Source organism: Poeciliopsis prolifica, unplaced genomic scaffold (genome assembly GCF_027474105.1).
Source record: "Poeciliopsis prolifica strain line A6 unplaced genomic scaffold, Auburn_PproV2 SCAFFOLD002, whole genome shotgun sequence".
In the NCBI taxonomy this organism is placed as follows: Eukaryota; Metazoa; Chordata; class Actinopteri; order Cyprinodontiformes; family Poeciliidae; genus Poeciliopsis; species Poeciliopsis prolifica.
The window spans coordinates 8,693,130-8,718,807 of record NW_026562377.1 but is presented as its reverse complement, the minus strand read 5'-3'; the positions used below and the strand labels follow the sequence as shown (position 1 = coordinate 8,718,807).

At 36.8% G+C, this 25,678-nt stretch overlaps 1 protein-coding gene across 1 annotated transcript in view; it reads right to left on the bottom strand.

The window, feature by feature from the left end:
* gmds (GDP-mannose 4,6-dehydratase) overlaps positions 1-25,678 on the bottom strand; it is a 160,723-nt gene that overhangs the window by 118,875 nt on the left and 16,170 nt on the right. The window lies entirely within an intron of this gene.

Below are 25,678 nucleotides of genomic sequence, written 5' to 3'. Positions count from 1 at the left end.
ATTAATAGGAAGTACAAAGAAAAATAAAAAGGAAATAGAGGAATTGGAAAATAAAGGAGGAGAAAAACTGAAAAGAGTGGGGAGAAGAGAGCATGAAAAGAGAAGCAGAAGGTCAAAATGAAGGAGGGGAGGTAAAACAGAAAGAATAAAAGTATGAACAAGTGACACAGGACAAGGAAGTGGTGAAAGGAAAAGAGAAGGGGAAGAAAATGAAGAAAAGGGGAACACGGGAAGGGAAGAAGTTGAAAGAAGACAATAAGGTTATTGAGAAATCTAATAAAACTACTTGTGTCTGTGCTTTGAAACAAGAAGAAACATATGCAGCAATGTGAAACTGGACAAATGGAAGTTTAACGTTATTAAGGCTGTTCTGGGTTTGTCCTAAAACTTTCTATGCATCTGATAAAAAATGTGCATATATGTTGATCTGAGCTGATATGTGAATGTACCTGGTTTGATCACCTGAAGCCTTTTCTTTTTTCTTACAAACATTGCTATTTTTTCTGACTTAACTCAGGAAAGAAAAAGACAATAATCAATCCTGAAGGTGGGAAAAAGAAAGAGGAAGAAAATGTGACAGAATCTGGAAAAAAATGTGTTTATGCTTAAGTGTGAGAAGGGGAGGTTGTGGTGTAACAGACAGTTACACCTTTAATCAACAGGTTACGGGCTGACCCAAATTAGAGCGGTTGTGTTTTCCCAAAGACAAACAGACTAATTTCCCTCTAGGACAGAGCCAAACCCACGCTCAAAGTCAACAACAAGTGTCACAATAAGTTACGAGAGGATCAACATAGGAGGCCAGTGCGATATGAACTTTCCATGTTTTCCGAAACTGTAGCCTAAGCTACTGTTGCTGTATGCGAGCCCACGCTGACAGCTCACTCTCGGCAAGCATCTCCATCATCATGAACCACTGTGTTGTGATGAAACTCCAGAGGGAATCTCTATGCCTCGAGCTCCATCTTGTTGGAATGTGTCACTGTGCATAAACACACACACCTTTAACAAAAACATGAGAGCTAAATTTTCCCCCTCGCACTGTGCCAAATGGCCTTTCCCTAAAATGCAGACACAATGAGAAATGAAAGAAATTCAAATGGTGAAAGAAGTATATGAGCAGTGAGTGATATGAGAATGTAACCGAGACGGGGATGCAGCATTGCATCATCCAGCTGGAACGCATTTTCCCCCCGGTGTTTTGTCGTTGGCAACCAAGTGCCGCTTTAATGGGTCACAACGCGCAGTACCGCTCCCCAGTCTGATAAATATCAGGTGAAACCACATGCATGAATACCTGAGGAGACCTTCAGCGAACATCAGTGTACAATACACACAATGCCTACAGATACCAACCAAGTGCCAAGAGTTTCGAAATGAAAATCCTGGTCATAACTAGATGTTTGGGGCAGTAAGATTAAATATGACTTCAGTGACATGATTTAATGAGCTTTAATTAAAGTGCACCTGAAGGAAGTCCCAACAGTGAAGTTATTTATAGAATATCCATGCTGCAAGAACTCCTCTGATAACATAGCTGAAGTGCTTCAAATATCTCGAGAGCTTTTTCTGTGTTTTCAATGACAGACAAAAGGGAAACAGACAAACACTGGTGTGAAAAAATATGACAGACAGACAGTCTTGTTTTCTTTTTGCTTTTATTTTTCTTATGCTAAAATGTTTCAGCTCTTCAAATAGCTTTTAATTTAAGGCACCAATAAACTAAGTAAAGAGGCAAAGCGATTTCAAAATTATGCCAAATGAGTCGTATATAAAAAAATATTTTCTTGGTTCTGTTTCAATAAAATTAAGATGACAGGCTACCTAGTGGCTCGGGTAAACATGGTTTTAATGATGTTTGAGATTCAATTAAGTTTCCATTTACTTTCACAACTTTTTTTTGAATTTATTGGATTGTTTGTAAATTTTGATTTCGTCTTTTCTACTTTGTTCACAAGTGTATTTTGCTCTAAGAAATAAATTCCCTTTATATAAAATCCTCTTATGCAGCACCTTTCCTGATAGGCTGTGTGAATGTGAGCAAGAACCTATGAGCTGCAAAATAAATTCAGCAATTCACCACATAGATTCATTCACGTCTGCAGCAACAAGCCAAAGACCAATATTTACTGCCACTATTAATCCTCACATGTGCTAAAAAGAGGAAGATGTGCAGAGTATTTGCAAACAGTAACTATTTATAGTCACAGTCTGGCTTTATATCAGGTTTTAGGTGGACATTTTCACAAATTATGGTTTTTGTGTTTCGTGGCAACCTTGAAAAGACATGAATTGCTTCAACATGATTTTAAAACATAGTTTATCCCTCATTTGTTCAGGTCTTTCTCTTTTTGTGGCTATTCAGTGTTCACACAACCGTATGATGTGATGCTGAACACAAAACTACTTGAAGAGAGCTTGGGAGATGGGATTTATAAGATAAACTTAAGTGCTTGAAACATAAAAGAAAGTTCTAGGTGAACATTAATTTTTCAAATCTCGGCTCTCCACATGGCAGAACATGCATCCACCCACTAATCCCCCCCTCTGATGTTCACTCATCATTACAATCACATCTCAATCCCTACATTTTTTTGTCTAATTACAGGCGTCTTCTGCTCAGTAAGTGCAAATGTTGCTGCAGCTATGGTAATGAATAAAAACATGTACACAGATCAGGTGAATCTGATAGAGAGACAGACGTGAGGAGAAGTGCATTTAGGGCAGTCTATGTCAGGGCAGGTATACAGAAAGTTGAAGATTGACTGTCAAATTCAGGATTTTTGACAATGCGTCTGGAAAGTCCCCATCTGCCTCGTAGCGCTCCTCTTAACTTGTTTCACTTCTTTTCTGGGTGTCTGCACGCATTTTGTTCATGATCTGAACTGGTGGTGGTTGTTCACTCAACAACTTCATTTTAATTCAAAAGCACAGGTTATGAGGGATGTTTAATGTAGGTGGCTTTGATTACTAAGATTTGGCATTTAGGCTTGCTTGTTTTTTTGCTTACACAGAAAAAAAAAAAAAATTTGTCTTAATTTTATTGTAGCTTTATTTTAATGGACAGATGTAGAACGATAATTTGAAACTCCTCTTCAGCACACTAAAAACAAAAAAACCACAGGCCAGACAAAACAGCTGACAAAAGACTTTAGGATTCAGAAATACACATTCGGTCAGTTGTGCTGCTGACCGAATGGACAGCAACACAACTTACAAGTGTTTTAAATTATCCCTGAAAGCCTGGGAAACCAACCGGGTTAATCAAGTCAACCACTTTTATCCAAAAGGTTTTATGATGGCAACAAATTTTTCATGTCTCAATTTGATCCTTTGTGCATAATGCCGTCCACAGTTGGTTATTCGAAGATAATAATTTTTAATGTTTGAAAAGCAGATGGCAGAGGTGGATTTGTACACTCCGTTCCTCTAACATCGGATCAGAGAGCCAGGAATAGAAACGTCCTGGAAAAGTCATTCAAGAACTGTAGAAGCCTCACATTCTTTCTTTCCCTCAGTCTGCTCATCTTCCCTGCAGACATTTACCACCAATCAGTTATTGCTACCCTACAAACGCAAATACAAGCGTAAACATAGCAACAGATCCTACAGCAGTGAGCTGAGGTCATGCCTAGGAGGCTTCAGTGGAGGAGTCCTCATTATGTGAGGACATGCAGGTAGGGTTCTGGTATCTGTGATAATTCATAAGAATTTCACAATAGGGATCTCAGGAGAAGTTTGTAATAGTGTCACCATCATCACCTCTCTTTGTTTGAGTCACTTTTATCTATCTTCTTTGTAAAATTTGGCCACAAGTTGAAAATATCCTCGAGATCTTTATTGACATTTTAATACAGAATTTTCTCACAAAAAAGGCTTATGCATGCACAGCCACACATTCACATAAAGTGAGCAAGAAGCTATAGGGAGCAAGGTGATTGGCATTTTTCATCAAAAATCTAATGTGCGACTGCTCCTTTGGCTATGGGAGCTTTCAAAGAAAATTTGATCTTTAAAGTGACTAATGGATTTTGTGATTGAAATAGGCTAATAAGTGAAGACTTTATGCATTAGAAGACACTGGTAAAAAAAAAAAGAGCCACAGACAACTGTTAGATATTAGCATACTTTTATATGAGAAAATACTGTGGTGCAATATGACTTGCAATAATTGAATAGTTAGCAATAATTAAGAGTTACTAACTGGGAACAAAATAAATCTCAATTTTAACTCTTTACCTTCTAAAGATTTTTTTAGGATGAATTAAATAAGTGACAGTAATAATATTCTTGGCATACGATGACTGAAATAAATAAATCAATCAATCAATAAATAAATAAATAGTTGAAGCTGTTGTAGAAAAAAGACATTTTGAGAATTCTGTGCAAATATTATTTCTTAAAAAAAAACATTCTCTGCCAGAAAAAACCAACCAGAGCAAGATCTTGGTGCTGTCATTGTGTATTTGCTGCTCACTGTGCTAATGACTGTGCCTTTTTACAACTTACTCTCACAAGAAGACTGCTTATCCTCCATCAGCTGTGACTATCGTACATCATTAATTTCAGGTTTTTTGTGGGGAATCAGCTGTAGCACAGCAAAGAGTAAGGGGGAAGGTGTGAGCAGCATGTACACAAGAATGAATGACAGTGCTAAGACCCTCCTCCCAGCTCTGATTGGTTGATTCTAACTGAGCGATATGTTTCGGATAGTAGTAGGAGCACAGAATCACACTTTTTTCACAGATTATCTCATGCTATTTTGTCATGACAAAGTGACCATTTTAACAAATCTGCAAAAAACATACGCAATATGTTTGTTTTGTTTTGTTGCATTTTCATTGATGCTTTTGTAAATAATTTGTTTTTCTTGTCCATTCTGTGATCATTCTATTCTGTTCTACTTTTAAAATGTATGTTAATTGTTCAATGTACTTACTGAATTTTGTTCTGTTTTTCATTACAGGTAACTAAAAAGCTGATGGATCTTTGTCATCCCCAACAACTGATAACTACTTCCCCCAACAATGTAACTCTTAACACTTTACTTAATCAGCAGAGCAGGTTCATTACTTCAAAGTAAGGTTTTACTGTAGAGGCCATTAAAAACCTCACAAGACCTATTACCAGACCTTGAGGACAACTATTGCATTCTGGTCTTCTGTTTCTCCAGCTACCTAAAGCTAATTGCTGGTCCATTTAGCAGTGATGTGCACAATATTCGGACAACAGAGACAACAACTCAGAATGACTTAAATTGATGGATTCTTCTCTAGCAACTCCCCTCGTTTATGCCATCATTCCCAAACATCTTTCCCTCTCCAACATCCACCATGTTCCTTTCCATCTGGCAGCATTTCATCCCACACTGTTCACTTGATAAATATCCTCCTTGTGAGCAGAGGAAGTCACTGATATAAATCCTGACACTAATCTCCCCATGTGGAAACACAACTCTGCCCTGCTGTTGTTTTTTGTAAACTACTTAAATGCTCCATGATGTTATTGTTGCAGCTTGTTGCTTTTATTCTATATTTTTGTTAACTCCATTCTCATAACATCCTTCTATGTGTATGGCACACCTTTGAAGCATAAGGTGCCACCTTTATTTTCATTTCACAGACAAACAGACATTAAGGTTTAGAGCAAGATTCTAAAACTTTGTCAGCCTTCTGGCATCCAAAATAAATAAATAACTATTGTTTTTGCTCGAGTGGACCAACTATTAAATGACTTGCTTTTGTACCCTTACATTGACATGAAATTTGACTTTAAAAGATCATCTGAAGACTCCACTGTGGAACTTTTTTACACCGTGGGAATTATCGCATTAGATTCAAACAGCCTTCTGGAATCCTCACACCTCTCAGAGTCCACCCAGGACCCCCTGGACAGAACCAGCTCAACAGCTGCATGACCGTCGTAGACATGACAACAAGCAGGATCCAGGTTACGGTCCAGCAGTTTCATGATGGTTATAAATACCTTCCCTTCTGTCCTTCAGATTCATCAAAGGTGTCTGATTGGTGCCACTTGAAAAATGAGTAAATATGAGGATTTATGTTATGTGAACAAAAAAACTCATAACCAGACCTCAAATTAAAAATGTTACAATAAAAATACTGAGACATATCTATGTGCATCTTCAAAATATGCAAATAAATACAGTACTCATCCACTCTAAAGCTCATAATTTCTTACTTAAAATGAATAAGAAATTCCTTTCAAAATTTAAAACATTGAGAAAAAAGAATTAAATGTTAAACAGCTGAGAATTTGTGCTTAAGCTTAATTTCCTACGTCTAATTTCCTGAGTATGTAATCGAACTGTGACGCAGAAACCTCTGTGGCGTCCTCAGGCTGGGACACTGCTGACGCAAAGACAATTTAAAAACACAGTGAAGGCTGCATGGTTGAATGAGACTGGTAACCCTCCTACACTTCAGAGGAGAACACGTTTGTCACCATGTGTGTTTTGCTCTTTATTTCTATAGTTACGAACCATCTTTCGACATTAGGAGACTCATTAAAAGATGGTGTGATGTAGGCGTGGCCGACATTTCTCATCCATCCCAACCTGTCAGCCCAAAAGCTTTCATCTGGAGTGAATTAAAGACATTAGCACTTTCTTATCTCTACGCCTCCCCCCTCCATGTTCCTGTTTCATTCCTCTCATGCATAACAATCCCCACTTCACTGTAACATCAACAGACTTTTGCATTCTTAAAATACAAGAAAAACAAAAAAGAAAATGAAAAAAAAATAAGAAAAAGTAATAATTTTACTAAGAATACTATCACACTTAAACTTTCTTGTGCAACATAAAACAGGTGACTGAAGTTCAGGCCTACAGATCAGCACGCAGGCTTGTACTTTAAAAAGAGGGCTGGCCAAACCCACTGTGATCTGTCTGAAAATACAAAATGTACAATCTAAGGGAATAAAAAATGATCGATTAAAATTCAGCTTTCTAAAGCTCATTCTGCTCTCATACAGACATCACTTACGAAACATTCACATGTGACCTGAACCTTTGTGTGCTGTGTGGAGGAAGTGCAACAGGCCTGTAAATACAAGAATATTTGCACAAAGGCTAAAATTAGCTCAGTGTGTATAAACAGACAGACACACATAGCCGGTAATCCACGTTAATACCAGTCATCAGTCTTAACATAATGTTGTGGAGCTTGGGCAGAGATGGAAATTTAATCTCTGTCATTTATCTCTATTATAATGGCTTCAGATAGCCTACAGGTTTGACACTGCTCTGACACAACATTGTTAACTCTTAAAGTTACAGTCCAGCCACAGAATCAAGTCCGAAGACAACATTGCAAAGACATAAACAAGTATTTGATGCATATAGATGCAAAAGAAAAACTTCTAAATAATTGAACAGAATTATTTCCAAATTGCTGCCGCGTGTTTTACGAGTTTGATTTTAGATATTTCATCTGCTTGTTATTTCAAGCTGTTTGTAAGGTAATTGGCAAACGATTTGAAGTCAATCATTCCATAGAGAGAATTTTTACAAGTGGAAAACATTTGAGATGGTTGTCAAGCTTCCCAGGAGTGGACATAATAAAGTGGAGAACCATACTGAAGAGTGACTAAAATGTATCCACAACAATGTGTAGAACCGTCCTAAACAGGCAGACAAGGATTAATAAGTTATTGTTGCTGTAGCTGCAATGATTATTTGGAAAAAAGAGAAAAAAATACATATGTTTAGTCTAATTTTATAAAAAAGCGTGATTATAGTGACAAATTTTCTCTATTTGACAACCTGAAGTTTGTATTTTATACAGACTGTAGGTGAAAGAGTTTGGTGGGAACATGAGGCATTTGAAACACTGCAATTTGGATAAATTCTCTTGTGACAATTTGCTACCATTATTCTGTATGATGCTTCTTCATTCTTCTGTTCTTATTAATATGCTTCAATAGTCCAACAAAAGCCATTTCTTTTCACTCTGCTACTCATGCTGAATTTTTCTTTAATCCAATGTAATTATTGCAGAAAGCAAACAGGTTGTTGCTGTACTTTGTCTTTGCTGACATTTAAATGGCTTTAACATAATCTTTTCCAAAACCACTGCCCTATTACTCATGCATTATTATCCCAACAGTGGACACTTTCCTGTGTGTGGCCCTCTGTTGGTCACATGGCCTTAAATGCCAACAGCATATCATCAGCAGAAACTCATGATTCTCAGTTTTACAAATCCACGTGGAGATGCACACACACACACAAAGGCACATGCAAATGCACAAAGACAGCTTAGGAGAAGACAATTGCCTGAGTTCAAGTCCAGCCCAGCTTCGTCTGCCTCGCTCACCAGAGCGGGAACACAGGAGCAGGGGTCGGCATGCCGGGGCGGACTGTTGCTGAGAAGTTGGTCTTTGAAGGAGGCCTGTGGTAAGGAAGGCTTTTCGGGAAGGGGAAGTGCTCTGCCTGAAGTTTTGGATATCAGTGGGAAGCCTTTCTTTGCTATGCATGGCAGCAGATTCCTTTATTCTGCAGTGCTTTTCCAATATCAGCGGAAAGACGGTGTCAAAGAAACATGTAACAGGATTATTTTCAGGAAAGGACAGGGGAAACAACTACAATGCAATCCCCAAAAGAGAACATGAGGAGATGGTTGCCTGGGTTTGAAATTTGGAAGTATTTCACTTTATTGCAAAACTGCCACACAATTAGGTGTCTACAAGAGCGTTGTGCCTGAAGTGGAAAATGATAAGCCATTTTCATGTGCTTCCTACATGAGCACATGTAGGAAGAAAGTCTACTGACCCGAACTATCCCACGATCCACCAGCAACCTGGCGAAACCACAAACTCAACCTCTGGCTATCCAGCTGCTTGCTAAAGAACATAACTCGATTATTTCCACAGAAACTCCAGCAGGGAGGACTCTGGGACGTACTCTCAAGTTACAGTTCAAACTAATATGCATTCCTTCAGTAAAGGGCCTGAAAACGCCTAGTCCAGTCAAAAATGAAAGAAAAATAAAATTGTACTCGAGTACATAAAAATTATACTAGGATCTGCTGAACACAGTAAATCAAAATGATTGTACTATCAGAGGACTTGAAGATCTAGTTGTATAGAAGTTTCTTGGTAATAGTGGGTTTGATTTTTTTTTCCCAAAATCAGAACAATGTCAAGGCATACTTCAGCTAAACAAAATATTCAAGAATTGCCCTTAAAAATATGTATAACATTCAAAGTGTTTTTTCATATTTTTATTGATATTCATATTATGAAAACAAATTATGTGTTTTAGGAACAGGCCATCATCAACATTAATTAATTTTAAATTGCAACAGTAATCCTACGTTTGTGCTTGAATGATTCAGTAACAATACACAAACTTTAGTACAGAGAACACATTTGTGGCTCAACACATACTGTATTTTACAAAATGACCACAAAGTCTGGCTTTTTTAACAAATATAGATGTATATGGTGTATGCCACTGGGGTTGTGAAAATAAATATTTCATATACCTTTGTTCCAGTTTGGGGCTGGACAGTAGCACCGCTGTTGGTACTGTTCCTTTGCAGCAAGTAGAACTTGGATGCAAATCCCAGTCTAGACTCTTTCTGCTTGGAGTCTGCATATTCTTCCTTTGGAAGTGTGGGTTCTGTCTGTGTGCTCCCACTCCCACAGTCCAAAAATAAAGTATGTTAGGTGTATCAGTCTCTCTAAATTGCCCTTAGGATTGGGTGGATGGGTGTGTCTCAGAATATAAATTGAAAAACACTGAAAAAAAATATTTTATCAAAAATTCCATGACACCAATCGTTCCAGGCTGTGCACTCAGGCAGTGAAATACACTGCCAAACTTCCTGTATAGTTCGTACTTAAAATACTTTTAAAAACTGGACTGTGGATACTTTCACAAAGCAGCTGATGACAATTTCATTCCAAGAGGCTTTTAGTTCAAGTTAGGCTTCTATGATATGCAGTTATGATTTCATTATGTTTGCTTTCTGTATTGTACATGAATGTGATTTTATTGACTCAAAAGTCAACAGGAGAAAATAGTAATTCAGACGGAAATCTCACTAGTAGAATTTTTATGACTGTTATTTCACAAAATAACGGTTCAGGAACACTGATACAATGTGGTTTGTTTACAGCTGTGGAAGTAGAAACGGACTGAACGGCAATGAAAAGACACAAGCACTACTTCATTTAAAAAGTTTGCCAGTGTTAAAATAGGCCTTTCTTTAACAATGTGTTGCATGAACAGAGATAACCATCCATAACTGTCCGTTAAAAATCCGTTTCATAATTTAAAAGTCCTTTGATCAAGTGATTCAAACATGTTTTGGTCCTCAACCGGTTCATGTAAATGTAAGTCCACACTCATATCTGGTATCCGGTCTTGATTATGCTTTCACAGAGTTCTCTGTCCTCACCTCTACACTGCTCTTCCGCCCAAGCAGCCAAAATTATAACAACCCTCAACTCTTAAACCCTCCAGTTTCCCGGTAAGGCTGACCGCAACCTGTCCAGCCTGGGTCACCTTACCCGTTTACTGCATGGGAGTGGGTACAGTGCTTCTGCACACAGAGAGCCATTCAAGGCCTCGCATATGAAATCTCTTCCGTTGTAGAGATGCTTTACACTTTTTCTGCATATTCATCACGCAGTGTTCACGTCCTGTCTGGTTGAGACTGAAGGAAAACAAGGCACAGAGACAGTTTTCATATGTTCTCAGAGCGTTTCTATTATGGATTCACAAAAACCAAACAAGGGTCAGAACGAACCCTTTAGAAGAGGCTGACTGAATCTAGAAAAAATCTACACATACATCAGAATCGTTTGATGCAAAATGCTCTGTCAGACTTGAAAATCATGCCTTTTTCCTTTCAGGTGAAGAGTTGATGTTGAAATTCATAAAAAAAAAGAATATGTTCTTCCACTGAAAATGACAGTTGAGGGCTTCTGCAGAGACCTGCCAGTCACGTAGTCGTCATGGATCATCTCCCAATCTGACAGCAAGTATCAACAGATGCTCACATAGAGAAATGAGAGGTAGTATTGTGTCTGTGACGATCTCCTTAGCGCGGTTACACATGTAAGCAAACAACAACATACCACAGTGACACCACTGGTTCTCTGCCAAGTCTGTGCTGGCAGCCACTCCTGTCAGTTAATCATGGGCTCATTGAGGTTGATGGTTTTACAGTGTTTCTGTTCTGTTTTCTGAGTGTGTAAAAGCTCTGTGATTGTCTGAATAGGTCTTGGTGCAGTGTGTTTAAACAGTCGACATGTACAGTCCCTGACAGCATCAGCTCTTTCAACAATCTCCTTCGGGATGGGATTATCATCTAAGTTATGACAGGATTTTTAAATGTCTGCAGATACAACAATCACACCTCAAGGTGGAGGCTTTACATAGGCTGCTTGAGGAGATATAATAGAGTAATGGGCAGAAAGTAATTGCCTTCAAGTCTCAAATTTAGGTAAGATGATGTAAAAGTGAAGGAAAAAGTAGTCCTACCAACAAAATTATTTTGTATATATGCATATATATGTACAATTTATCTAAACTGCTCCAGTTTGGCTCATTCTTTTTTTCAAAGTGTAAAAATACACTGTTTCTTAACAACAAAAAAATCAAATGGGGAAAAAAAAAAAGTCTTCCTCTAACTCAAGCTACTTAGTTTGAATATTATCCTCCAAAGCACTTTGAATTGCTTTGCTGCTGAAAATGTGCTACATAAATACAATTGCCTTGCCTCTGTTTGGGAGATGTAGTTACACAATGTACTTCTAACTTCAAACATAGTGTTTGGACCCTATTTCATACACAACAATTCTAGAGAGAAGTACATTAACGGCCACTCATCATGGGTTTCAACAACATAGAACGTCTTTTCTAGCAGCCTAATGCTGGCCTGCCTTATAATTTTCTGCCATGATGCTAAATTGTGTCTAGGAATTAAGATAATGTTATTTCTTTTCCCCCTTCACCTTGTACAAGAAGCAGCATAATTTTCTCTCACCACAAGTTCCCAAGACTTGCTCGTTTTTTGTTTTTTTTTATAATTGTGAATGAAACTAGAGCCACCTCCTATTTATGCTGGCAAAGATAAACCACTACCTCTAATAAATCATGACAATTGAATATAAGTGTCTTCAAGGTGTCATTCTGTTGAAAAATGTTTATGTGAATGTAGCTTTCTATTTTAGCTTGCATGTGCACTTTTCATTCTCTATGGTTTAGTCAAAGTCACCAATAGATTTTAAATTCTGAACAACTGTATCTCATGCTGTATAGTAATTTCTTCCTGGAACAAACATTGTCCAGACAAAACATTTATATGACATACATGCCCATGATGAGTCCATGAACTGTTTTTATTGTTTTAATACTAAACATTTAAATATTTGACATGTTTGCAATTATTTATTTCAAAGTGAGGCTTCCTAAAAACATAACATACGTCCAATATGTTATCACTCCTACTTCAAAGTAGGAGCCCTTCAAAGTAGGAGCAAATTGGCCTTCAAACTGTAAAATAATGGATTTAACAAACACCTTAAAGTTAAAGGTTTATTTTGTGTCAATAGTTTTGATGATAAACCGTTAAACTTTGTGACGGAGGATAAAATTACTGGGATATTTATATGGTGTGGCTGTGCACATATGATAAAAGACTTCCTTGAAACACCCATTTCTGTTTACAACCTACAAAAGCTATAAAAAAAATTATTCAGCTGGCTTCCAAAGCCACATTTGTGTTTTTTCAACTCCTGAGAAACATTTAAGTGGTTAACTAGTATTTCTAGATACGTCTGTCCTTTTATCATAAAGACTAAGGTTGTCTCAGAACCAGACTAAGACAGTAAAACATTAAACTGATGGTTCCTTTCAAAAGGTTTCAAACACTAATAATTTTAAATTAAACCAAATACAGAACTATCTGCAGTAAGATCCATTAATCTGTAGAATAAGGAGCAGTGGTGCTGAGTCTTCTTGTGTGGTTTTGGTGGGGCGTATTTTCTTACTTAACCCACCCGTCAAAGCTAATAAGTGAGAGAAGAACCGAGTATAACCACGAAGACTGCACTGCAGTTACCTATAGCTGCTCCATGTAAAAGCATGTGAGTGTTCCTGTAGATCTCCCCAAGGGCAGTGAGGTGGTGACTGACACTCTAGTAATGCCTTCATGTCTCCTAAACTTAAGCAGGGTCTGTATATGCACACTGAATGAAGACATGTCAAAGAGGAGCAGAGAAAGAGAGAAACATCTGGCCCCGAGATGTTCCCCCTGGCTCCAAATTTGAGGGCTCAGCTTCCAAAACGATACAAGTTACAACACAATCCACGGTAACAAAAGACGGAGAGCCAGACCTCTCTGAACCAGCAGGCATCAGCAGCTGTGGAGGCTCACGCCGAGGATGGACCTCACAAATGCTTTGACATTCCCAGCTCTGATCACAATTGCTTTCTTCAAATTACTACATTTTTCTGGACGTCATGTAACTTGGCAAAATTACATTTTCATCAGACATTAAAACACACTAGATGCAATTATATACCACTTACTATTATCCTAAAAGCTAAGAATGTTGTTTGCTTGTTTGTTTGTTTTTTTACTTTTGAAACCATATTTAAAGATGGTTAAATATCTGTTAAAGATGTAAAATACAAATTAAAAATAATTTGTTAAAGATGTAAAAAAATCTATATTTATGGTGGACAGAAAACAAAAAAGTAAACAGAAAAAAAAGTAACTTACTATAACAGAGTTCTTAATCTCAAACAAATACCCCAACAAAATTAACAGAAATTGTTAGTGGTTGGGTTAAAAAACATTTTCAGTCTTAAGTTTTTCAATTGGAAATTTGTGATTTTTTATTCGTCACTGTCTTGCACATGTCTGCCAACTATGTGTTTTCTGTGCCCGTAGTCTTTGCATGGTTGTGACATTTGAATATACATAATGTATTTAAATGCCCAATTTACTGTAACTAGCTAGTCAAAAATATTAGGAAAAATGTTTGATTTACCTGAAAAAAATTAAGATATAGCCAATTTATTTGTCATTATTGTCTGTTATTCTATAATGAGGATGAGGATTTAACTTCCACAAGTGATTTCCCCATAAATAATTAATTCCAACAATGTACCATAAAGAAGGGAAGGTAAAGATGTCAAGTCTCAACATTCTTTAATTAGCTAAGCTGCATATCATAAATTTATAATCTTTCTACTTTGCGCTTTAACCACACCCCAGCTGATTAAAATCCAAAACTTTGCCGTTAATAGACACAGTTGTCATGTTACTTGACTTGGAACAGCATACTTAAATGTCATTAAAATGCAATTTGAGGTCAGAATTGTGGCTTTTATACTACCAATAAACAGTAAACTGAATTAAATTTACGTGCAAACAAAATGTCTCAACATGCTGAGCTAGCTCTCTTTTCAATACACATACATTTTACACGAGTGTTCAATGGCAGAGAATCAACTGGCAAGGGGGGGAATTTGGTTTTATTGAAGTTCCACAGTTTATAGCCCTGCTGCCCAGAGCACGACACTTTAATTTGAAAATAATAAGATCAGCACAACACATTGGTTTTGCTGCACCAGGCGAGACACTTTTATTACAACAGGCATCACTTGAAGAATATTATTGTAAACTCTTTGCTGTGGTGGTCTGGGCTGACCACACATCTATAAACAGTCCGAGCTGAGATTGCTAGCTCAGCTTCATGCCAAAACTGATACAACCACGTAGTGGCACTGGGATGCTGGAAAGATTTATCATGGGAACATTTAAATTCCCAGGTGGTTGAATAAAAATGACTACCCTCCTCAGAGGAAAGAGTGATCCCTTCCTTGGCCAGTCCTTTTGTTTTCTCCCTCATTATGCGTGCAATTAAATGAAAGGATGGTCAAACTGCTGGAAATGTCAGAGGGCTCAAACCCTTTGCTACATTGTGACAAAGTTCAAATACGTCAAAGAAAAAAAAGGAAAACAGATGTTACGCACAGACAGAAGAATGCAACCTCCACAAGTTCTCACACAAAATAAAACACACTCCTCCCTGTGCCATTTGATGTTCAGTTCTGAGTATTTTGATTTTGTGTGTGTGTGTGTGAGAGAGAGTGTGTGTATGCTGTTGCGTAAAAAGAGACAGCGTAACGAGAGCAAAGAAAGTAAAGAAAACACTGAAGTGTTTTCTTTGGAGTTTGCTCACACTGAACGCAAACGGAGGAGAACAAGTGATCGTCAGACTATTTACGTTCAGTTTTCTGGTAGATGCCACTAATCGCCAACTCCCGAACCCACCTCTCTTCGAATTGACCGTCTTCAGGACATGCAGCATATCATACCTATCTCAGGGTCACTTACTGCAGTTTGAGCATGTCTGTGACGAGCCATCTGCAAAGTGGGCACTTTCCACAGCCGTTTACACGCTTCAGAAGGGGCCTGCCATGGTTTCTTTGTAAAGAAAACAGCTGTGGGGTATTTTTTAACTAAATGGTTTTCTGAACATGCCTGACTCAGCTATAATGTGTTGTATTTTGCCACTTTCAAAAATCTAAAGCCGAATGGAGTGATAAACTGATGAACTAACTAAACTGCCTGAAACTCGAACTTACTAATTACTTATTATTAATTGTATTAATGATACAATACTAATTATATTAATAATGCAATTGGTATTACTTACTGTAACATATGGGTAACACTCCCACATTTTATACAAAATATGAAAAATAACATCCTGAAATGTGAAAAGTTGAGGAGGTTCAGCAAACCTCATTCTCCTATATCACATTATGATTGTGAACTGTGTTCTAACAATATACTCTTCATGTTTGAACAAGCATGTTGTTACATTATATATATATTTATTATGCTATAGTAAAGCTATTAAAATTCTTTCAATATTACAATACAATAGGTAGTCACATGACTACAAACTTGAAAATTATACTGGTTGAACCACAATTTTTTCTGGTTAAAACCTGATACATTTTATTGTTGAAACATAATCTATGTTTTCCTTGTACAATTAAGTTGATGACAGTGCAGATAAGCGACTGAGAAAATGTCTCGTCTATCATAACTGATTATGTTTCAACATATTTCAACACAAAAACATGGTGGGCTGCTGCAGGTCTGCCCTAGTATATCTGCCACTGGGTTTAACAAGCTTTCTGGGTGGAACCCTGAGCTTGAAGACCTGAATATTGATATGCATACTTCACTTATCAACAGCTGTCACTATCACTGTCAAGATAACCTCAGGATATCTTGAGGTAATTTAAGTAATTGCAGCACTGTTGCCTTATTTTTTCCAGTAATGATGAGGAAACCAGGTTGCACTAAACCAAAAGTAATTACAGGAATCTGTGTGTGTAATAAGCTTGTATGGTGCCAAGAGGTTCCAGGTTGTAAGTCAACGGTTGGAGGTCGGAGGCCTCTTGACAGTTCAGTACTCATCTGCCTCAGCCTGTCCGTCCATCAGAATAATTTGCCCCACCAGACGCCAGCGCAAATGATCGATGGTTCTGTGGAAAACCGAAAACCCCTCTTCACAGTGAGAAAATCAGCCATCATAAATAACGTAGACAAGCTCATTTATCTCAGTTTGCACTTAGATTCTCTCAGTGCCAGAGATGTTTCTTGTCACTGGTGATACCAACGTTAATGATGATAATGGGGAGATTTTATTATCTAAACAGTCATTCTACAGCGTCCCTGAAGGCAAAGGGCAACAGACAGATGACAGATTTCAGGAGTACTAGCACACCTGTTGCACCTTTTGTGAGGACACGTGAAGAACTCAATGTGTGAATTAATGACTCTGCTTGGAAACGAGCACTGAAGTTTTCAGAGGTAATTGAAGGACAAATGTGAGTTTTTAACAGTCATGTAGAACCAAGAGAAAAAAAACACATCTTAATTGTCCCACCTGAATAAACAAATAACATTTCTTAGAGCTCTGAAATATCCTGACATGTTAAATGAAAGAACCTCTATATTTTCCACTGAAGCAGAGCTGGAAAAATTGAGGAGAAAGAAGCCAAGGCAGGAAGGCCGAAGGAAACAATGAACACGTGCTGAGAGTTTGATTAATGATCTTTTTGCCATTTGCCACTCATATGTCTGGCAAGAGTACACTGCTGGACCAAAGGCACCAGCAGTGTCTGTGTGTGGCCAAACATTCACCTTATGACAGAGAAGGAGAGAGAGAAAAAAAATCATTTGATCACAGACACAATGTAAAAAAGGTAATGAGCAAAGTACAGGGCGATTATAAATTTTTTTTATTTATTTATATCGGGCCAATTTCATAAACTTCTTTTTAAAAATATAAATTTGAGTCTCTTCAGTCCTTTTTTTCTTCAAACTGGCATGAAAAGAAATAATGATTTAGATTTTTCTCCAAATTACCTTTCACATATTTTCAATACATGAACACATCTAGAATTACATATAAGCTAAAACTGAAAAATAAAAGACGAATTGTTCAGGATGAGTTAGAAGGAGATTGTAGCAGAAAACGTTTAAAAACAGACAAAACTTTGACAGTCCTTTTAGCCACTGCAGAAGAATCACCACCGAAATATGAAGATTTTGTCTTTTCACACAAAGATGGGTCCTATCTGACTATGATAAAACACTCATATAATAACTGATAAGGACGAACACATTTCTTGGAAATACAAAAAACTAAGCCCTCAAGCACATTATTTTGTTTTTTTTTTTCTTATAGGTCTAAATATGAGAAAAATTATATTTGCAAATATACATTTGCACATAGTTGATGGTTAAAAACTGAGTTAAGAACGTGTTAATTACAGAGAATCTTACTATCACATTAAATATGCTGACCATTAACTGAAATTAACTTGAAATAGATGTTCTAACCTTTAATTCTATTTCTCTTGCATTATCCATAATAGTCAGGGTGATCACAGATTCATGTGAATGCCGTTGAGCAGAGCGTGCTCTGAGCATATTGTACCTGAAGCTCCTGCTCTCTCTGAAAATAAAAGCTTGTTTGTTTGGTTGACAGGAGACACGGCTAGGAGCGGCTCATAAAAAAACATGACAGCCTGATTTAAAACTTTAATGAATACATACAGGTAAAAACAGCGCCCTGTCAATACACATTGATAAGAAATTCCAAACCACTTTTATTAACTAAGAGACTAAAACAATTACAAATATAAAGATTAGAATCTAATGCCATAACTCATCTCCCTATTAAACTCTCATCTCTGTCCTCATTGCAAACATTGCCTCTGCTCTATGGCTGTTTTGCTCCAGGATCATCATTCCACAGCATTCAAATGAGTGAGATCATAGCTCATTACATCAAGATTTTGCAAGTTGCTTGCAACCCTTAAGTTACCCAACAGACAAGCTCTTAAACATGGACCAACATGTAGCCACCACAAACACTTTCAACTGAAGTCAGAAATACAAACTGCCTCTCGACACAAAATGTCTTCAATAGGGAATTTACAGCTTGTAAAATAACAAGAACAACCTCACTTAAGAGAGTATCTCCTGTTAACATCATATTTTTTCTTTTAAAAAAAAATCAGTTAGGAACATTAAAGCTTTGAATCTAAATTAGGGTCTGTCTGGGTCAGAAAACCACCAAACGTGATGGCTGAATTGCCCCAACTCGCCATCGGCAGGGGAAGTGTGTGTGTGTATCATCTGTGAGGGTGTGAGCATGCAGCAGAGAGGGCAGCAGCAGTAAGGACTTGTGTTCACAGATTAACAACAATGTTTACTGTGAGTAATGAGCTTATGTCACTTATGGAGGGATTGGGCAAGCCTGCATCTTCTCGCTGTCCGTCAGGGCCGATATGGGTGTTTGGTAATATGATGTAATTAAGAGTCTGCGACCGAAGACAAGAGACTGATTTCTCTCAGTGAAACCATAATAATGAGTGGGTGCTGCCTGACTGTCACTATTGAGACAAACTAGTACAAACACCCTATAAAAAGGCAATGCGTCTTGACAAAGCTTTTGTTTGTGAGTATAAAGTTGCTAAGTCTATTACTGAAATCCTTTGGTACACAAAATAAAGCTTAAAGTCAACTGAGCTGAGTATGTTTGTGCACTTTGTGTAAACCAGAACAGCACAGCTGACTTTACACAGGTACTTCTATCAGAGGTGTACCTATGCGCTAATACAAAGCGATCGTATCTGATATTGATACTGTATTAGTACGGGTGTGGCTGATACATCATGTCATCACACAGCAGGCAGGTGTTTGGATCAAATCTATGTTATGGAGCCTTTCCGTTGCCTGAACCTTCTGTGAATGTTTCCTTCAAAGTACTTTGGTGTCCTCACATAGTCCAGAAATATCCAAGTTAAGTTAGCTGGTGATTTTAAAGTCCCACATTTAAATCCAGTTTCATTAAAACTGCCTATTTTGGTCCTGTGATGAGCAGTCGACTTCTCCAAGAAGTTTCCTGTCTCTCAAATACTGACTGAGGTTTAACCATTTATGTAGACATGCATTTATAAATTTGCCCACAGTGGCTCGCAAAAGAGCTGATGGTAAAAAGAGACACATTTACTCAATAGCACTCACAAATGCATGCAGTCATACAGGGATTTGTAGATTGTTAAACATTCTTTGTAAGGGAAACATCAACATGTGGCAGGAGGAAGCTGAAATTAAGCCCACAACTATCAGACTGCAAGACGACTACTCATCCCATAGACCCACAGTCACCCAGTTTTTTTGATGGCTATAATGTTGGCAAAAGTAAATTGTCTTCCTTCTGAGCAAAGGATGGTAACAAAGGAACTGACCATTTTGTAATGTATATCATTACTGTTTTTGTTGTTTTATTCAAATACAACTAAACTTATTTTTTTGCTTTTACAAAAGCAAAAAAGTGTTTGAGACACTCCAGCTGACAGTAATTTTAAGGATAGAAATGTTATAACGAAAAAGGAAAAGAAATGTAAAATAATCTTATATAATAATTGTTGGTGTTAGTGTTAATATTACAATTATTATATTGTAATGTTAACAATATAGTAATTGTTAATATTACTATATTACAAATCTCTTGTAAAAATCATAACACATATTATGTAGTTTTTTTTTTACTTAAACATAGTTGCAAAAACAATTTTGACTGTGTCTTCAATTTAGAGCATTATTTCTTTTGGCATAATAACAACCTCCCTTATGTAACTACATATTTAAACAATTGCTTGAAGATTTGATAAAGATCTGAGGCCATGAAATCTGAGACTATGTGTGTAATTATCCAGAAGAAAAACAACATACAGTAAAATGTTCTCTCAAGGCAAATCACTTCAAATTAATTGAAGAAGATTCTAAAAGAAAACACACAACATCAATGGCTCCTGATAAATTATTAAAGAAGATCACATGTGGATCTTCAAGGTCGATTACTGCCTGTTTCCCTGGAGGACATAGCAACAAGCACGGGAAGATTGATGAGCTTAATAAATATTTACTGTGATTCCTGGTTACAGACTTATCACCTCAGTGCACAACTCACACAAACCAAACTAATTAACACAAACTATTCCAGATTCCAGCTTTGTGTGTATTAATTGTTGTAAGCCTCGTAACAACAAACACACCGAGGGCCACTGTCAATCACTCGCCATGCAGATAAATATTTTAGCAAATAATTGAGCACAAAACTTAAAAAAAAATGCAAATAAGTTTAAAGTACATGACGTAAAAGCATGAGTTCATCTTTCGAACAGAGTATTTGGTTAACTCTAATTTACTCTCAATATTTCATTTTTGACTAATTTGAATTCAATTTAACAACTTAACAATAACTGACATTTACCCTCTCAGCAGATGTGTGTGAAGAAGTGACCAGTTGGCTCTGTAGTGATTTTCAACCACCCCCCCCCAATAAATCTGTTATGAAAAAATAAAATAAAAACAATTTCTACAAATCTAAGATTTTGTATTAACAACTAAATCTTTAGACAGAACTTCAATTCTAGATAATTATGTTGTATATGCAAAAGAACCTGTAAGTCCATGCATTTTAGCCAAGAAGGTGAAAATGCAAGAAATGGAGCACAATTTTATCTTCGTCATGTATCTATTGCTTGAGTTGTAATTTAAAATTCAAAATGAGAAACTTATAGTATAATAAAAAGTTAAGAATAGCAAAAAAGAGATGATATATCAAAGGTCGCATTGTTTTGTAAACTGCTGTCTTTGCCATTTCCCATGACATTTATCTTCCCTGTATGATTTTTTGTTTTATTTTATGATCATAATTAAAGGGAATAAAAGGAAAATATCTCTTTGGATATTTAACATGTTGGTGTTACTCTGAATAGTCCTCCATCAAAACAAGTATTTTCTTTTCCTTTATGATTTTATTGATGACATTTCAAAAATGAAAATAATTCATTGAAGTAACTGTGATGCCAGACGAGCACATTAGAGAACATTTCATTCTCACACATTTGTTTTATTGCTGATAAAAGCCATGACTCAAAGCCACAAAGGAGCTGTAGTGGCTCACTAGTGCCATCTATAAATCAACAAAGTGAAACTGCATCTGCAGTTTATTTTGGCTTCGATGTATGAGACAACTCGAAGGAAGATAGCTGAAGTGGAATATTTGGGGTTTGATTTAAGATACAGATGCAATCATATATAGCTTTGTGATACTATTTATTGACTCCGTATATTTAGTTAACAGACCTCAGAAAACTCCCTCTCTGTTCTTCCTGTTTCCCTTTATCTTTTCTCTCACTACATATTTCCATGTGTTACGACATGTCAAAAAAATAGAAAAAGGTCTGACTCATGAGTGGAGCAACATATCTGACCCACAAAACAACTGCAAACCATTCCCTGAGCAGACCTATTTCTTTTGGCACATTGGACTATTCCCCAAAGCAAAGTTCAATCTCAAGTCCATCGAGGCCGAAGAGGCTTTCTTTTATGTAGGTCTAACCCATTAAAATTACAGACTGGATGCAGGCTTCAGACCCTTGTGCAGCAATCAAACATCCACACTCCATTTAATTATTTTCCTGATGAATCCCATTGTATTCAATTCCATCCCACTAAATTCTATTCAGTTCAGTGCAGTTCTATTTATTTCCACTGTATCCAATTCAGCTAAATTTCACTTCATTATTTTCCAATAAACACAACTATATTCCACTTAATTCTATTCATTTCCATTGTTTCCAATTCCAGTCTACCCAGTCACATTAAATCCTCTTCAGTCAATTCACTCCCATTCAGTTCCACTACATTCAATTTCACTTAATTCGTTGACTTTCTACTCAGTTAAATTCAACTACCGCCAACTAAATTACATTCCATTCAGTTACATTCAGCTCAGTTCAGTTCAACTCAATTCTGTTCCATTTTTTTCCATTCTGTATTTTTCATGTTCAAGAAAAACCGGCAGGTTGTAATGCAGACAGGCCAATGAAAACATCAACAGCGAACAAACAGGGCAGACTTTGTTGAGAAACAGGGGTGTTAAATCTTGTGTGTTTCTCTGATGCGGGAGCCTCTTCAAACCCTGACGGGGGAAAGTCCAAAGGGTAACCAAGCAAAAAAATTCTCCAGATAGATAATGGGAAGACAGTAATCCAGTTTAAGAAGTTATTCACATCAAGTTGGACACAGAAAATAAGAAGTCTGTCTCCTTAGTTTGATCAGTTCTTTGTCTTCAAAACCCACCAAACATAAGACCCTAATAAAAACTTGCAGCCAAGTCTCTAACACTGCCCATTCAGTTCTGAACTCTTGCAAACTGAAGGTTTTTTTTTTCATGTTCTCATCCTCATTCCCTGAGCAAACCCATTTCTTTTGGCATAATATACATATTCCCTAAAAGCTGAGTGACCCTCAGTTGGGTCACTCAGCACACGAGTGTGTTATTAACACACACTTTGTTTGTGTGTTAATAATTCAGGCAGTCTGCTGTTGTGTCTGCTGTGACAGCTGCAAGTTGGAAAAATTGTGTGTAGACAGCAACAAGGGTTTTGTTCGTGCCCTTCCTGTGAAGCGTGTCACTCAGACAACACAAAAGGATTGCTCTGAACCTTCAGATTCACAACACATTAGCAAGAGCACTTCCCCATTTAAGAATGTTCCTCATGCATATTTCAGGAGTGCAATTACCAGAATACTTTGTTCTCAAACATAAATTAATCATCTGTTGTTGTGACTGTTTTTTTTTTCTTATTTGGCTTTTTTTGTCTTGCCTCATCTGAACATTTTATTGAAAGAAAAACATTTCCCTTTATGCCTCTAAGTGTGAGCCTCCTGTCCAAAACCCTTGAACTCAGTCCTGTTTAGTTGTGTCTGAAGTATTTTTACCTTTAACTTTCAGCACTCTGTTGTATGCTAAGGATACACCAATCTGTTGTATTCTTACCACAACAAGATGTGTATAATGAGCTTAGACCAACTACATATTTCCAAGAAATTTTGTCTAAGATTTTGGTACATACTTGCTGCAGATTTGTTGATAAAAATATGATGTCCATCTTCTGTCCAGCATATCCTAAAGGTGGTCTTTTGGGTTGACATTTGGTAAGTGGGGAGATCACTGGAGAACAGTAAATTCACAGTACTAGTTTTTATCTGTTTGAATAAAGCTTTAATAAAAACATTTTGTAAAATATTAGAAAAATGTCAAACTAGTTCCAGATGATTTAAGCCTGGGCCACAGTGCATTATCTTGCTGGAAGAAGCCATCAGAAATGGAAAGGCACACCTAATTGTATAATAAATAACAAGATTTGAATCTGACTGTGTGATTATACTGTTTTGGGAAAATAGGAGCTTATAATTGGATGTTACTCTCTTGTAAAATCCTTCTTGTAAATTTGGGTTATTTATGAAAATAACCCAAATTTATTTAAGATGGGATTCCCATCTCGATGATAGTTTCCATTGCATGATTTGCATTATTCTGAAGAAATAAATGTTAGTCTTGGAAATGATTATTCTTTTTAATGTGAAACAAACACTAACCAGAGTAAGTAGATGAATTCGTAGTAGACTGTCAAATAGTATGGCTGTCTCTCATGTAGGTATAAATATACATATTTAGATTTCTGAACTGGGAATCAGTTCTAAGCACAAAGATCAGACTTCTTTCCAGAGTAAAGGAAAACGCACAAAAGGCTTTTCTGTTGTAATTGAAGGATACTACAGCTGGTTGTCTCTCATGTACTCCACAGTTGGTTAAACTATTCCCTGTCCACCTCCACCCATGCAAAATTAGAAAACAACTTCAATTCTGTTGTTGGTAATGACCCTTTTTAGCGGAAACCAGCACCCACACATCCTACGTAAAAGCAAAAAAGAGGCTCAACCTAAAAGGAATCAGAAAGCATTCCTTATAAGGCAGAGAAAGGAAGAACATTGGTGAGAATGAGACAAAGAGATGCAGAGTAGCTGCTGTGTGGAATATGCAAGACGCTACTTCTGTGAGTCATCTAGCAGGCTGGGCTGTTCAGAATGGGCAGTGTGGCAAGAACAAAACCAGAGCAGGGTTTATTTGTGAGGAAAAAAGTAAAAATGAAAACCTTGTACAGGTATGGGGATTTTCAGGCCTGTTTCTGTGTGTGGCCAAAAGATGTGGGAGGTGAAAGAACAGTCTTGTCCTTTTACCACAAAGGATGTGGGGAGCGGAGTCATCCTTTCTCTCCCATCTTATTCTGTCCTATTTGCTTTTTCTCTTCCTTTAAACTCACTGGCATCTTATTATTATTGTTATTTTCTTACTTAACATCTTGAAAACAAAAAAAATGTGAATGCACAATTTGCATTAACAAGGATGTGAACAGGTGGAAATAAACTGATTTTGCTCCCCACTTTTTTTGCCATCCTCATACAAATTTGTTGTGAACTTTTTTTTTCTTTAAATTAAGTTCAAGGGAATAAAAGTCATTTGAAGTCATCTTAATTTGGGGGATTAAAACAATTGTTTTCCAACTCAATTGGAGTTGGAAAATGATTGTCTTATATGTAGCTTTTAAGTTTGTGAAATAAAAATAAATCAGCTTTCAGTCCTGCAACAAGAAATTTCTGTTACAATGTTGTACTGCCTTATATTAAAATGTATGGGACATTAAAGCTGTTATAATGCTATTAAATAATCACTGGCATAATTTAGTAAAAAAAATCTGATCCAAAATCTCTCAGAAAAGAGAATATAAAGATTTTGTAATCATTTTTCAATGATAGTAATTTTCAATCAGTAACTAAACAGACTATCATCTAAGGTCATCAATATAAATATGCTGTAGTCAGAAGAAAACTGCTGACATCAAACAATCAGCAAAAACTCAAGCAATGTAACACATTTTAGAGGTAGCATATATATAAGCCACAGCAGAAAGAAAGGGAAATGTCAGAGAAAGCAGTAGTTTGTATTTATTTTTTTAACAGGTCATTATTTTTTGTAACCCCAAACCAAGAAAGAGGAATGATACCACAACTTAGCTATTTGCCAGCTGACTGGCCTCTTCCAGTTATACTGTGGTTTACAAAATCCAATGTCTAAATTTAGACTCAGGATGAATCTTAAATAAAGAACAGCTATTACTCAAAGTTTCAATCTTACATTACGAGAAATGGCTCTTTGCTTTTTATGAATGGCCTGAGTCAGT